The following is a 15,695-nucleotide window of genomic DNA, read 5'->3' as shown; positions in this document are numbered from 1 at the left end:
CAAAACCATTCAGTGTAGTGCCAAGCCACAAATGCTGGTGAGCCTTCCTGGCAACTGATTGTGGATGTCCCATTGTCAGGTACCTGTTCCATTTGCATTAGAAAATTGCTATACACAGTAGGAGTTGTGCCTCTGCAATGGAAGATAGAACTTGCACAGAGCACGTCCTTCAGGTTTTGCTTTGATGTCACCCTAATAGTTGTCCAGTGGAGTTTGTTTTGTCTGCCTCCCTCCTGCTGTAACGGGCAACTACATTCACGAACTTCTTAATCTGGGGAAGTGAAAATTGAAAGTCAACAGAAGCTTTGATGTTTCTCAAGATACAGCCTTTGAAAGCAATTGCACATGGAGCAAAAGGAACCTTTTAGCGTGTTATCTGTGTCCCCATCCTGAATTTTGTGATGAGCGAGCATGTGCAGTGGTAGAATGTAATTGCTTTTAAAGCAGGGGAACAGGCTTGGCCTTAGTCACTGCAAGTGTTTGTTTTTGCCGTAATTAGGTAAATTCATCACTCTGTTAGCTTTTTAATTCGGAGCATGGGATGCTTACTGCCTCTTGTAGCTTTACAGCTGGGCTCTGGTCTGATGCCAGAGCCTACAGGTAAAGCGGCAAGTCTCATGACCATGGACAGCTCCAAGTGAGCAACTTGCTCCATGAAAGGAGCAGACTGGGACCTTTTATGCCTCTGTCTCCCATCTACCTCCTCCAGGCTCCATCCAGTAGAGATTGTCAGCTCCTTGATGGACCAACCCCCTGGCCTGAAGACAAACACTCCTTCTCTTTTCCACAGCTTCCCTACAGGTGTGCTTCCAACATAGCTGAACTGATGATGTTTTGCTGAGAGCCATCTGCTTCTTCAGGCTCAGGGGACGGTGTCCATGAGGGTCCAGGTTCTGATCCTATAGGTCCCTGGCAGTCTTGGAAGCTCTTCTATGAGTTGTTGTCCAACTGCCTCAGGTGTGGTGGTCTTCATATTTTCCTCAGTCAGCTTTCAGCCCTGACTCAGATCCAGCTTCCTTTCTGGTGCTCCTGCAGCCTCTGATTCCCAGCCCTACCTGAAGATTCCTTTGGGGATTGAACCTGAGACCTTCTGCTTGCTCTGCTATGGCCTTTCCCCAGGAGGTGAAGATATCCATGCCAGAAGGAGGTGGAGCCAACCACACAACATGCATTTGGATGTCACTCTGTGATCCCTGATGTTTCCTTACCATGGCCCTTGTATGGATTCATTAGAGCGTCAGTTTTTGAAAGCCAGCTTGGAGGCTCTTTGGTCCTGAGATCACAGGCAAAGAGGATAAAGGCTGCTTGGATTCACTTTGTGTGTTGGAGTGACTGTCCTGGCAACCATGCCTGCACCGATTAACCAGACGCCTTTTCTTTAATTGAAATCATTAAAATGCCATTAGTGGAATTAGTGTTCTCTCTCTTGGCTTTACGATACTGAGCACTTGAAAGTAGCTTCTGCTGGTGAAGCAGTTTGCAGGAAAACTTAAGTTGTACGTAGAAGGGAAAGTGTGGGGTGGAGTTCGAAGTGCTCCAAATCCCTCATCTTGCAACATTTGAAGTTTACCTGGGATTTGGGGTGTGGTGTAGCCTTCCAGGTTTCACCAAGTTGTTGCAAGAACTGGAACATACCAGCATGAAAAGGGCAGGTCTCTTCACATGCTAGCTTTTCCTAACTGGAAAAGTTACTGTACGCTATATCAGTAAAACAGTGAACTTATGTGACTCCTCTGTGAGGAAAGGGTGCACCTTTTGGGATTTTCTAGTTTAGAGAGAATGCATGACAGAAGTTTATAAAGTTATGCACAGGATGAAGAAAGTAGGTAGAGGAAAGTTTTATCCTCTCATAAGACTAGAACTAATGGACATCCCACGAAGCTGAATGTTAGAAGATTCTGGACACTTTGAAGAAATGTACTTTTCCCATAGTTAAACTATGGAACTTGTTCCCCCAGGAGGCAGTGGTGGCTTAAAAAAAGGATTAGTCAGAATCATACTAGCCATGATGGTTATTCTTTGCCTCCATGGTGGCAGGCAGTAATGCTTCTGGATGCTAGTAGCTGGAAACCATGGGGGTGGAGAGTGCTGCTGTGCTTGGGTCCTTCCTTTCCTTCTGGGGCATCTGGCTGGCAACTGTGAAAACAGGATGCTGGACTAGATGGGGCCCCTTTGGCCTGATCCAGCAGGATTGTCTTATGTTCTTAACTAAGGGTAGTGCATTGTGCCTTTGCAACATGGAATGGGTAGCTGGCTACCCTGAGCTGAATAAGGGAGACTAAGTCAGTGTCTGATGAGCTTGGTTTTGGTAACTGATGAGCTTGGTTTTGTTGGGAGCTCCTTCCTGCCAAGTGAGATGATTGGTCCACCTAGCTCAGTATTGTCTGCACTGGCTGGCAGTGGCTCTCTGGGGTTGCAGGCAGGAATCTTTCAGATCTGTTACTGGAGCTGCCATGGATCAAAGCTGGGGCCTTGTGCATGAGAATCATGCGCTGCACCCCTTTCTCAATTCTGCCACAATTACTTGTGTGTTTCAGAGCTGAGAACTATTTGCATATCCGAGAAACTAATACAAATTATCTGCAAAAACAAAATAAAAAAATTCCTTCCAGTAGCACCTTAAAGACCAACTAAGTTAGTTCTTGGTATGAGCTTTCGTGTGTATCTGAAGAACTAACTTAGCTGGTCTTTAAGGTGCTACTGGAAGGAATTTTTTTATTTTGTTTTGACTATGGCAGACCAACACGGCTACCTATCTGTATCTGCAAAAAAAAGAGAGAACATAATAATCCCTAACCAGCCAATGGCCCCCTGGATTATACACATGCAGGTCCTCCAGGATGGATGTGCTTGGGGTTCTTGCTGTGGCCACCATGTTTTAAGGCAATAGGAAAGAAGTCCAAAATCACAGTATAAACAGAACAAGCATAATTTAACATGGTTGGCCTTCACAAGCAGTGGGTGTTGGATTGAGGGTGGAATTTGACATTCTGCTTGGACAACTTGCCTAGTGGAATTATCTCCCCCTTTCTCCTCCCGTGGGTGGTTCTGGGGGTTCCCCTTACCTTCTAGAATCAATGTGGGGAGGGGGGAGCCCCATTGTTCTAGCAGGAGTCCTTGTTCTGGCTTCTGCCAACGGAATGGGTTAGTTGAACCCGGTCCTGAGTTTCAAAAAGTAGACAGAGAATCTTTGCTGTTGGGTGTATTTATAATCTGCTAGGATTCTTGATCAGGGAATAATATTGTTATTAAGCTGGGTTGGTCTAGCACCTTGACCCTAACCCTAACCCTGATGGTTAAGAAAGCAAATGGCAACTGGAAGGGGAGCCCTTTGAAGTCTTACTGTACGCCTTTGCTCACATTACTCTTAAGTACTGCCTGGGAAAAAAAAATCAGCCCAAAGGGTTGTCTTTCAATTAAGCTCATTAAATGTAGCTTGAGCAAAGGGAATTATGCAAATATCCTTTTAAGCTTGTGGAAAATTGAATTATTTTGGGTTCTGGCATTATTTTTATTCCCCCTCCTTTTGTCAAGCAATTAATATTTAACTCCTTTGAAATAAAACTGACACACAATATGGCCTTTACAATATAGGCTTAAAATACCTACCTATTCTTTTATATACTGTGGTTATAAAGCATCGACATGGTGATATTGAGTGGCAGTTTAATTTTACTTTTTATTAATTCAGATCCCGAGTTGGGTTTAATAACTCTCTTTATTTCATTCCATTTAATTTTCTTTCTATTTGTGCAAGCGAACTTTAAAAAGCGGGGGCATAAAAAAAGGAGGATGGCTTTTTAAATAGGCCTCGTTTTCCGTCCCTCATAAACATTTTGTGGGCTACCTAGAAATGTACCTCAACTTTAATTCTCTTAGTTACAAGCAATTTGCAACTTGAGTCATAATCTTCCTAACCTTTGCGATGCTGCCATGTCCTTCAGGTAATGGAGAAGGTTAGAGTAACACATTAGTAGTCTCTTACTGAGCTCCGGCTGTACCTGTGATCTAATGATATTTAACTCTCCACCTAATATGAGCTTACGAGTGATTACAAGCTGTCCTTTGGGATGTGGCTGTGGGAGAATTTCCAAATAAGTTGCAAAACAGCGATGAATTAACTTGTAGGCCTGTCAAAACCAATTATCTCCCTTGACAACTCAACTCTGCTTCCCCCCCACCCACTGGGTGTTTTTGCTGCGATGAAACTTAACAACAACAAAAAACACACACCGTGCATGGAGGCTCCATAAGCGCCCCTCTGCCCCCCCCCCCCCATTTTGTTTTTTGTAGTGGATGGACATTTCACATCTACGAGGTTCCCATCCATCGTCAAGTCTAATCAAATGGCATGCTTCTGACAGACCTCTGGGTCATATATTCTGTATTGATTTATGGGTGCTGCATCTAGCTCTTATAATTAAAGGCCGCTTTTAATTAAGCCTTTGGGGCTAGAGGATGAGCAATGGCAGAACAATCACCCACACCTCTTTATGTTTTATCAGGGAGTGTATTTTGGATCAGTGGAGCCCATTTGATACTTCTAGGCCAGCTTTTTGAAAGTGTTGTTCAGAAACCAGTCTGGTTCATTAAGTATGATGTACAGTCTATCTGTTCTTTTGGAAGATAGGAATCTATCACTTGGACCACTGTTGTCCACACTGACTCACAGTAACTCTCAGGGGTTGTCAAAGGAGGGTCATTCCCAACCAGGGGTTGAACCAGGGGCCATATGCATGCAGAGCAAATGTTCTGGCACTGAGCTATGGCTTTCATCCCACCCCACCCATCTATTCTGGTACGCAGGCTGAGACCCTACCTGCCTGCGGAAAGTCTCGCCAGAGTGGTGCATGCTCTAGTTATCTCTCGCTTGGACAACTGCAATACGCTGTATGTGGGGCTACCTTTGAAGGTGACCCAGAAACTACAACTAATCCAGAATGCGGCAGCTAGACTGGTGACTGGGAGCGGCCACCGAGACCATATAACACCGGTCTTGAAAGACCTACGCTGGCTCCCAGTACGTTTCCGAGCACAATTCAAAGTGTTGGTTCTGACCTTTAAAGCCCTAAACGGCCTCAGTCCAGTATACCCGAAGGAGCATTTCCACCTCCATCGTACTGCCCGGACACTGAGGTCCAGTGCCGAGGGCCATCTGGCAGTTCCCTCGCTATAAGAAGCCAAGTTACAGGGAACTAGGCAGAGGGCCTTCTTGGTAGTGGCACCTGCCCTCCCACCAGATGTCAAAGAGAAAAATAACTACCAAACTTTTAGAAGACATCTGAAGGCAGCCCTGTTTAGGGAAGCTTTTAATGTTTAATAGGTTATTGTATTTTAGTGTTCTGTTGGAAGCTGCCCAGAGTGGCTGGGGAAACCCAGCCAGATGGGCAGGGAATGAATGAATGAATGAATGAATGAATGAATGAATAAATAAATAAATAAATAAATAAATAAATAAATAAATATTATTATTATTATTATTGCCTCTTTTTCTTCCACAACAGTTTCAAGACTAGTTTAGTGCCTTTTAGCAATCTCATTATGCTCATTCTATAGCCTTCAACCTCCTCTTTAAACCCAGGAGCAACCTATCACCCAAGCTTACCATGGGACACGCTTCTAATTTTGCATCATTATATGCCAGCATCATATGGGCTGTGCTTGCTGGTTTCTTTTGAGAGTTGCAGTCCAAAATATCTGGAGGGCACCAGGTTGGGGAAGGTTGGTTAAGAATCATGAGAGCCTTTCAAGCACTGTCCTCCGTGGTGTTGGCTGACCTAAATTGTCTCTGGGTCAGGAAGGCCACATTCACACCATATATTTAAAGCACCGTGATACCACTTTGAACTGCCATGGCTTCCACCTGAAGAATACTGGGAGTTGTAGTTTCTTAAGGGTGCAGAAACGAATTTAGGAGACCCCCCATTTCAGCCCTCCAGAGCTACAATCCCCAGAGTTCCTTGAGAAGAGGGATCGATTGTCAAACCACTCTGGGAATTTTAGCTGAGCACAAGTGGTGTTGTGAAAATGAGCCCGTGGCAATGCCTCAGTCTGTTTGCTGAAACTCTGTTCTTTGCAGAGAAGATGGAACTTTTTCCTCTTCTCTTCAAAATGCAAACAAGATTTGTTTCTCTCCCTCATCCCCCTCTACTTTCCTTCTTTCTCAAGATAGACAAACATAAATACAGCCAGCACAAAGTTACCTGGCAGCAATTTTTCTGTGCCTTATATTCTAAATATCTACTTGCGCATGACATTTACTGAGGAAAAACATTTGCAAATTACCTGTTTGATTAACACCCCCGTCTTCTACAGTTTCGAAAGGGTAAGGTAATTGAATGCTGAGTTGAGTTTAAAAACATGAACTTTTATGTGAGCGGCAGTCCCAGACTGCAAATTGCCCTGCCTTTCCTGTTTTGAGTGCCCCATATGTCAGGGTGCTGAATGTATTTGCACTTTGCAGCAGGATCACTCTGCCTTTAGATGGATTGATACGAATGGGGTCTTGGTTGTCACTGCTGGAGCACAGCAGTGAGTAGAATCACGAGAACTGAAATGCTGAAACAGAATCCTAATATTTGTAATGTGAAGCCGGACATGAGGACACAAGGCCTGGCGAGAACTTCCATTTAAACCCTGCATGCGTTCCAGAAGATAGACAATATCCGAAGTAGCACCAAGTTAAACTCACTTGGCAGTATACTTCTTCTGCTGGCAAAATGCTTTGCACCAGTGGAACGTTGATGCGCAAGAAAATGCATAAGCAGGTTGCTGGTGACTTTGTTGCACAATAGATTTTGCAGTCTGATGTGCATTGAGTTTCTGTTAGTGCAGCTGGTGCACTGGATTCCTCTGTTGTGCAACATTAGAACTCACCTGTCCACTAGTGTAAGAGCCCTTGCACTAGCAGACAGAAGATGCTGGGTATACAGCCCTCTGTTCAGAATCCACTTTAGTGCAACAGGGCTTCTATGGCAGACATTACTATTGGTAAGGTAAAGGAAAAGGAACCCCTGACCATTAGGTCCAGTTGCGGACGACTCTGGGGTTGCGGTGCTCATCTTGCTTTACTTGCCGAGGGAGCTGGCGTACAGCTTCCGGGTCATGTGGCCAGCATGACTAAGCCGCTTCTGGTGAACCAGAGCAGCCAAGGAAACGCCATTTACCTTCCCGCTGAAGTGGTACCTATTTATCTACTTTCACTTTGATGTGCTTTCGAACTGCTAGGTTAGCAGGAGCAGGGACTGAGCAACGGGAGCTCATCCCATCATGGGGATTCGAACCGCTGACCTTCTGATCGGCATGCCCAGTTTTCTATCCCACCTTTCCTTCCCAAGGAGCCCAGGACAGCAAACAACCTAATATTTATATTAACAACATTTGACTCTTCTGCCCCGACTTGGGGATTATGCGTTTGCTGCCAAGCCACAATTGCCTGCCTGCCTGAGTAGAGTTCGTTCCCCGTTCTTCCTTTTAGATTTGGTGCCTGCTGACATCTCCTCAGAGGCAGGGGGGCTGTGAGGTCCAGAACTTACAGGTGGTGTTGCCTTTCCTGCTCAGGAGGACTTGGGGGGGGGGCTGTTGCACTGAGCTGGGGGTCTGGCCTGAAGCTTTTGCTCCTTCTCTAGGGGGCGTCTGCTTCTCCAGCAATGCCTTAGGTTGCTCCAACCACAACTTGTAGTCAGGGTCGCTGAGGAAATGCTTGATGAAGCCACAGTTGAGACAACGCACAACGGTCCACTGCTGATTATGGTGCTTTCTCTGGCGCAAAGTGGAGCTGATTCCAGGGACGAGAGGGGAGAAGCAAGATTTGCAGATGGATTCTGTTTTAACATGAGCCGCCAGCTGATGCTGTTTCTGCATGTGGCAATAAAAGCGAGCCAGTTCCTGGTTCTCTGGGTTCTGCTGAAGGACGCAATGCGCTGCCTGGTAGAGGAAACTGAGCCTCTGAAATGCTTCTTTGTCATGGGTGACCTAGTATTTAGTTATTAACATGTAAATAGTAGTAGTAGTAGTAGTAATAGTAGTAGTAGTAGTAGTAATAATAATAATAATAATAATAATAATAATAATAGGATATGTTATAAGATGTATTCACTGCTATCCACCATCAGGTCTCAAGGCAAGGTTGCAACAAATAGAAAATGCAACTTTTAACAGATAAGGAATACGCATTTTTAAAACATGTAAAGCCATTGCAAAGTGGAATGGTGTAATACAAATAGTAAAAAACAGTAAAAACAATAAAAAATGAAAAATAAAATGAAACATATTTAAAACATTTAAAGCAAATAAGAGCATCTAAAAACATTTACAGATTTGCATGCCAGTACTAACACTTTGACTTGGGCCTGGGAACTGACAGTAAGCATGCTTTCAGGACTGGTGGATATGGTCCCATCAGACTGCTCCACTCACCAGTCTACTTTCTGCATTTGGACCAGCTGCAACTAACAGAGCGTCTTCAAGGCCAGCCCTGAGTAGAGTGCACTGCAGTAGTCCAGGCAAGAGGTCACCTGTGGATGGACAACTGATGCCAGGCCTTTCCCTTGGGATTCCGCCTGGAAGAAGCGGACCATTTGGATCCCTTCCAGTCGGGATTCAGGCCTCATCATGGGACTGAAACTGCCTTGGTCGCACTGGTTGATGATCTCCGGCGGGCTAGGGACAAAGGTGAGAGCTGTTTCCTAGTTCTGCTGGATCTCTCAGCGGCGTTTGATACCATCGACCATAACATCCTTCTGGACCGTCTTGAGGGGCTGGGAGCTGGGGGCACTGTCCTACAGTGGTTCCGCTCCTTCCTCCTGGGCCGTGTTCAGAAAGTGGTGGTGGGGGATGAGTGTTCAGACCCCTGGGCTCTCATTTGTGGGGTGCCTCAGGGTTCTGTCCTCTCCCCCATGCTTTTCAACATCTACATGCAGCCGCTGGGAGAGATCATCAGGAGGTTTGGGCTGGGTGTTCATCAGTATGCAGATGATACCCAGCTCTACCTCTCTTTTAAATCAGAACCAGTGAGGGCAGTGAAGGTCCTGTGTGAGTGTCTGGAGGCGGTTGGAGGATGGATGGCGGCTAACAGATTGAGGTTGAATCCTGACAAGACAGAAGTACTGTTTCTGGGGGACAGGGGGCGGGCAGGTATGGAGGATTCCCTGGTCCTGAATGGGGTAACTGTGCCCCTGAAGGACCAGGTGCGCAGCCTGGGAGTCATTTTGGACTCACAGCTGTCCATGGAGGCACAGGTCAAATCTGTGTCCAGGGCAGCTGTTTACCAGCTCCATCTGGTACATAGGCTGAGACCCTATCTGCCTGCGGACTGTCTCGCCAGAGTGGTGCATGCTCTGGTTATCTCCCGCTTGGACTACTGCAATGCACTCTACGTGGGGCTACCTTTGAAGGTGACTCGGAAACTACAACTAATCCAGAATGCGGCAGCTAGACTGGTGACTGGGAGCGGCCGCCGAGACCATATAACACCGGTCTTGAAAGACCTACATTGGCTCCCAGTATGTTTCCGAGCACAATTCAAAGTGTTGGTGCTGACCTTTAAAGCCCTAAACGGCCTCGGTCCAGTATACCTGAAGGAGCGTCTCCACCCCCATCATTCTGCCCGGACGCTGAGGTCCAGCGCCGAGGGCCTTCTGGCGGTTCCCTCATTGCGAGAAGCAAAGCTACAGGGAACCAGGCAGAGGGCCTTCTCGGTAGTGGCGCCCACCCTGTGGAACGCCCTTCCAGCAGATGTCAAAGCGATAAACAACTACCTGACATTCAGAAGACATCTTAAGGCAGCCCTGTTCAGGGAAGTTTTTAACGTGTGATTTTACTGTATTTTTGGTTTTTATGGAAGCCGCCCAGAGTGGCTGGGAAGGCCCAGCCAGATGGGCGGGATATAAATAATAAATTATTATTATTATTATTATTATTATTGTTGTTGTTGTTGTTGTTGTTGTTGTTGTTGTAGTCTAGGATTGCCATACAACTGGGATTTCCCAGACATATCTGGAATACTGCAGACGGCAGCAGTGTCTGGGCAAAAATCGGTTTAAAAAGTCCGGGAAAATCTGGACATATGGCAGCCCATGTTGGCAGTGTCGTTTTCGCTGATTTTCCATAAAAATAGCTCAAAAATGGCGATTTTGCCAAAAGAGCTCTACAACTTTGGCCAAAAAGTTTGATGAACAGATTTTCACTGTTTGAAATATGGCAGTCCTAGCAGTGACAGGTTGGAACCTAGGAGTTCTTTGGCAGAGGAAGGTTTCCCTCAGGGTAGGATGCCTGAAAATTCTTACAATTTAAAAAAAATATATAAATTTAAAAATGGAGGACAGGATGATATGCAAGAGGGCCTTAAAAACATGGTTACAAGTAAAGGATGAAAAAGAGAAGACACATTTAATATCGAAAAGAAATTTTTAAGAGGTAAGGAAATTGTGCATTGTTTATGCCAGGTCTGTCAACAATTTAGCTGCGATGAGTGAGAGTATCTATCAAGGTGATCAGGTTGGGAATGGTTAAAAAAAGAAGAAGAAGGGAGAGTTCATTCTTCCTTTCTGGCAGTTGGTATTCTAGAAATGACTAACATAGATACATGCAAGCCAGATTTATGTCCACAGTAAGGGTAACAGTAATCTTAAATATTAGAATAAACTTTCCTAGTTGGAATTGCAGGTAGGGCCCAAATATCAAAAAGAGAGCATGCAGATCTTCTTGACTCAGTTTTCAGAGTAAGATTGGATTAAAATGTCAGAGGCATTTTAGGTGTAATGGATGTCTGTTCAGACTAGAAGATGTTTGGAGTTAACTTCAGGTTCTACGATTTTATTGCTTTGAAGGAGAGCCATTGAGCATGTTGCTGCAAATGATTAATGTGGCCCATGTCTTAATATTCACTTCTAGATCCAGTCGCCACACTCCCTTTGGATTAATACCTTTCCCACATGTCCCAGTAGAACCCTGGTTTCACCTCAGGATAAGTTAGCCTTTTTGAACCTGTTGCACTCCAGGTGTTTTGAACTGCAACCCTCATGAGGCCCAGAAAGCACAGCCTGGTGGGAATTGTAGTCCCAAACTCTACCCAGCAGCAGCAGCAGCAGCAGCAGCAGCAGAGATCCTTAGGACAAGCTTAGGTGAAAGAGACGAGTGGAAGAAGACCCAGAAACGAGACATTTTTGAAGAAACACCCAGGAAGAGGGGATAAGAACATACAAAGAGCCTACATGATCAGACTAATTGCTCATGTAGTTCACTTCCTCTTCTCACAGTAGCCAGCCAGATGCCTTAATAGGAAGGCCACAAGCAGGAAGGACCTACGCCATCCAACTTGGTGGCCATCAGTGTACCGAATCTTTCAACAGTGCCATCCTTGTGACTGTTGCTACCAAACTGTATCCTTTTTAGTTTATACAAAAGGCGATCAAGAAGTGGCATGATAGAGGTGTGTAAAATTAGGCATGGTTTTTTTGGGGGGGAGTGGGTAGGGATAAGTTTTTCTTTTTTTTTTTTAAATAATTTTTATTCGTTTTTCAAACACATAATAAAAACAGAACAAAAAAAAAACAAGAAATTCAAAACACAAACAAAAACATACAAAACAATTAAACCAATATAACTTCAAAATTATAATTTCATGCCCTTCTTTCTTTTGACTTCCCCATACCTCCCCATCCCTGCATCCTTGTTTAGTGATTCTTTAGCAACCCTTTAGTCAATTATCTTGCTAAGATGTCATGGGGTAAGAAGCAGAGAATTGCAGCTGTAACTAAAAAACTAAAGGAAATTTAATGAAAGGTAGGGATAAGTTTTTCTCTCATTAACACTATAATTTGGGGGCATCCAGTGAAGCTGAATATTGGAAATATCTCAAAGGCTGTCACATGGAAGATGGAGCAAGCTTGTTTTCTCCTGTTTTGGAGGGTAGGACTCGAACCAGTGGCTTCAAATTACAAGGAAGGAGATTCCGACTAAACATCAGGAAGACCTTTTTGACAGTAAGGTCTGTTTGACAGTGGATTGGGTCTCCCTTGGGAGATTGTGGACGTTCCTTCCTGGGAGGCTTTTAAGCAGAGGTTGGATGGCCATCTGTCATGGATGCTTTAGTTGAGATTCCTGCATTGCAGGGTAGTTGGGCTAGATGACCCTTGGGGTCCCTTCCAACTCTTCAGTTCTATGATTCAGGGCAGGCAAAAGAAAGTACTACTTCATACAGCGCATGGTGGAATTCATTCCCACAAGAGGCAAGGATGGCTTAGGTCCCTCTTGTGGGCTTCTGGCTGCCCCCTGTGAGACAGAGGATGGTGTACTACATTGGCAATTAGCCTGATCATGCATGTTCTTCTGTATGTTGGTATCCTCTCTTCTTGAGCATTTCTTCAAAAATGGCTCATTTCCGGATCTTCCTCCACTCAAACCTCTCTTCTAAGGTTCTCTGCTGCTGCTGCTGCTGTTGTGAGGGTAGTGTGGGGAGTATGACTCACACAAAGTGTGTTCATACATACATTCAAGATGCAGGGATGCATCCACATCTCAAAGGTGGAAGGGGCTGGCCCCTGCAGGGTGTATTTCAAAAACAGTGAAATGCGAGTTGTAAATGAAGTTTGAATTCATCCTGTAAATGGATTGAGCAAAACCCACATTTTCTCTAAGACTGTTTATAAGTATGGAACTTTTTTTCTCAACTGCATTGAGCTTCTTTAAAACCTCCATTTTGCAGATTTAATTTGGTTCTGCATCAGCTGTGCAACGCTGGAAAGGAGTAAATTAGAAGTCCCTTATGAACTGTAGGATGCAATTTTTAAAATAGATTTATGAACTACAGGATGGGCATGTTTTGGGGGTTTTTTTATTCCCCCCATAAACAATGCCATTATATCTGCTATTATTCTTGTTTACTTGACTTACAGGCTGCTGGCAATAGCGCAGGAATAGATTTAGAGAATTTATACATTATATGCATCATGAGAAGGCAACACGGGAGCAGCTGCAAGATTGATTTGGGTAAGAGCTAGCATTGATCATATTGTCTTCCTGCCTCCCCAAAAGCAGGGAGGGGGGTAGAATAATGTGGTAGTTCGCAGTTTCTCTGAGTACCAGCTGCATCCCTTATGTTGATGGGGGAGGGAGAGGCATGAATGAGCCACCCCCCACCTTAAGTGAATGTATTTGGTCCAATAATGGAATATTTACCCACCTACCCCCGGCAATACACACACAGCTCCCTTCAGACATGCAAGGACAAGAGTGTGTAGAGATCTAGGAACATTACTGTACTAGCAATTTTCCTGTGCAAACTGGCTCCACCCCTTCCGCTCCCAGACATCATATGTTTAGCACAGAAGTCTGCAAGGCACTTCTAAGCCTGTTTGATTGAATGTGATCTACCAAAGACTCCTGAGTAAGTTTAGCAGTAATAAGCAAAGAAGATGGCTCTCATATGGCTAAAGTATAGGAATAAATGGACAGTTCTCATAATGGAGGCAAGTAAGAAGAGGATCTGCTTTGAGGATGTGTGATTTTTAACTTGCTTATAAATGAGCTGGAGTTAGGAGTGAACAGTAAGGTGACCACATTTGCTGATGACACCAAATTGTCCAGGATGGTTAAAACAAACAGACAGACAGACAGACAGACAGACAGACAGACAGACAAACGGATTGCAAGGAACTCCAACAAGGATCTCTCCCAAAATGGGAGAATGAGCATTAAAACTGCAAATGTGGCAGGCATAAAACGATGCCCACTGGGGCAAAAGATCCCAGCTTCATATATACACTTAAAGGGTTTTAATTGGTTCTGCCTGAGCAGGAACGAGATGTTGAGGTTATGGCGGATAGCTCGATGAAAAGGTTAGTCCAGTGTGCAAGAGCTTTTTGTCCTCCTATGCTTTGGTTGAATGCTTAGAAAAGGCTTGCTTTTATGAGCACATGTTCCAAGATGAAATAGCTTTGCTGGCATGATTAAAGTAATCTTAGGGAGCAACCCAAACCCAAGATCCACCAGGATGAGCAGAATTTGGAACAGGCTTACCCCCAGCTGAGCTGGCTGAGACTGGGTTCACACAGGGCTGTGTTGAGTGAAGTCCCTCAGTCTGCCTCAGCCAGAGATAAGCTGGCATAAGTCCTCCATCCCAACTCAGCATGTGCTCAGCTGAAGTTGACTGACCAAAGGCTGGGGTAAGTCCTGAGAAAAGGGTGTTCTGTGGGAGTGGTGAGCATGTGGCAGGGATAGAGCAAGGGGAGACTTACTCCCATTTAGCTTGGCCATGTGACCTAGCAACCCAGCAGATGTTACATTGGCAGAAAGTGTGGTGTCAGTCAAACTCTGCTTTCAAGGCTTGTTTTCCTACTGGAAGGTTCAAACCAGCTCAGCTGGCAGCAGCTCCTGAAGGTAGTAGGGGTAAGTTACCCCAGCATAATTTACCCCAGTACAATTTATACTGGCTTCCAATATCTTGGATTGCTCTCCCAGTCCATCAGTCATAGGAGTTCTAGCTCAAGTTGATTTGCTCATGGGTAAAAACTATCCAGAGGGAATGCATCCTCTAAAATGGTGCTTCCCCCTTGCCGTTTCCCCAAGCACTTATGTTAAAAACAATAACTTCAAAATCTGCTGGCTGTTTAATCCTGGGCACCTTCTTCAACCATCAAAATGACATTTTAATCTATTAATCTAATTTCTCAGCTTGAATGTATCAGAACAAGCTGCCTTTGCTGAAGCAAGGAAGGCTCTTCATCTGCGTTTGGGAGGAAGACAACAAACCGCCTGCATTTTTAGAAATCATCCCCAGATGCCACCCTTCCAATTTATCTCTATTACAGTTCAGGAAGAACTGCCATATCATTTTTACTTTTGATTTGGTCTGTTACAAGGGAGACAAATTGCCCACAAATAGCATGATATTGCTGCATCCCTGGCTTATACACTCCTTAGTGATTTCCATGGGAAATCTACAATGCGTTTATTATTTTGACACAAGTCAGATACACTGATAGCTTTAACAATTGCAAACTGAGTCAAATGGTGGTACCCTACTGTGTTTTTCCAAAACTTAGAAGTTTTGCAGAGAAGTGAACAAGAGGATGGGCAAAACAGGCTATATGGTTGGGAATGTTCTCAACTGGTCTCCTGTCTTTCTAATATGGGATACCTCAAAGGATTTTATAATTGTAACCAGGAATGTGGTTCCCTGCTATGCATTTGTGTGGCGTAATTTGGAACACATCGGTATCTCTCTGTTTGCATAAGGATACTCAGAATAATGGCATTCTACTCACTAAGCAAAGTATTGTATGGAGTAAGGTTGTGTTTATGGTTTAATTCCTCTAGAGCTTCCCGGTGAGATATGTCTACCCTCAGTCAGAGAATCTTCCCCAGCATGAATTCTGCATCCATTATGGATGTCTGCACCTGGAGAACATTGACTTACATGAGCTTTGAGTGTGCATAAGGTATGAAATTTAGGGTCTAGGGCTGTTTTGAGAACAAACCTATCACAAGTGCCGAACCTGTTCTGGATTGGCGCTCACTGCTTTTTGTCTGGACAAAGAGATTTCCCAAAGGAAATCCATGTCTGGGGCAACTGATCCTTCCTGTTTTCCATAGAAGCTGGCTGTGCAGAGTGTTGATAAGCAAACTCTTGATCTGATTGTGATACTATCTCCCTCTCCAAGGGCAGGGTTTCAAGTTAACAACAAGAAGGAATT

At 44.6% G+C, this 15,695-nt stretch overlaps 1 protein-coding gene and 1 pseudogene across 8 annotated transcripts in view; one reads left to right on the top strand and one right to left on the bottom strand.

Moving 5' to 3' along the window:
* Window positions 1-15,695, top strand: part of MEGF11 (multiple EGF like domains 11) — a 349,752-nt gene that overhangs the window by 133,030 nt on the left and 201,027 nt on the right. The gene's annotated exons all lie outside the window — the stretch shown is intronic.
* LOC307202689 (ribonuclease P protein subunit p21 pseudogene) lies at window positions 7,407-8,579 on the bottom strand (annotated as a pseudogene). Its single transcript has 2 exons — window positions 8,517-8,579; window positions 7,407-7,974 (listed from the first exon to the last, which is right to left on the bottom strand). The product of its transcript is annotated as a ribonuclease P protein subunit p21 pseudogene (transcript).

This window comes from Podarcis cretensis (genome assembly GCF_951804945.1).
Source record: "Podarcis cretensis genome assembly, chromosome: 14".
NCBI classification, from domain to species: domain Eukaryota; kingdom Metazoa; phylum Chordata; class Lepidosauria; order Squamata; family Lacertidae; genus Podarcis; species Podarcis cretensis.
The sequence above is the reverse complement of the archived record's forward strand: the minus strand, read 5'-3'. Positions and strand labels throughout refer to the sequence as shown.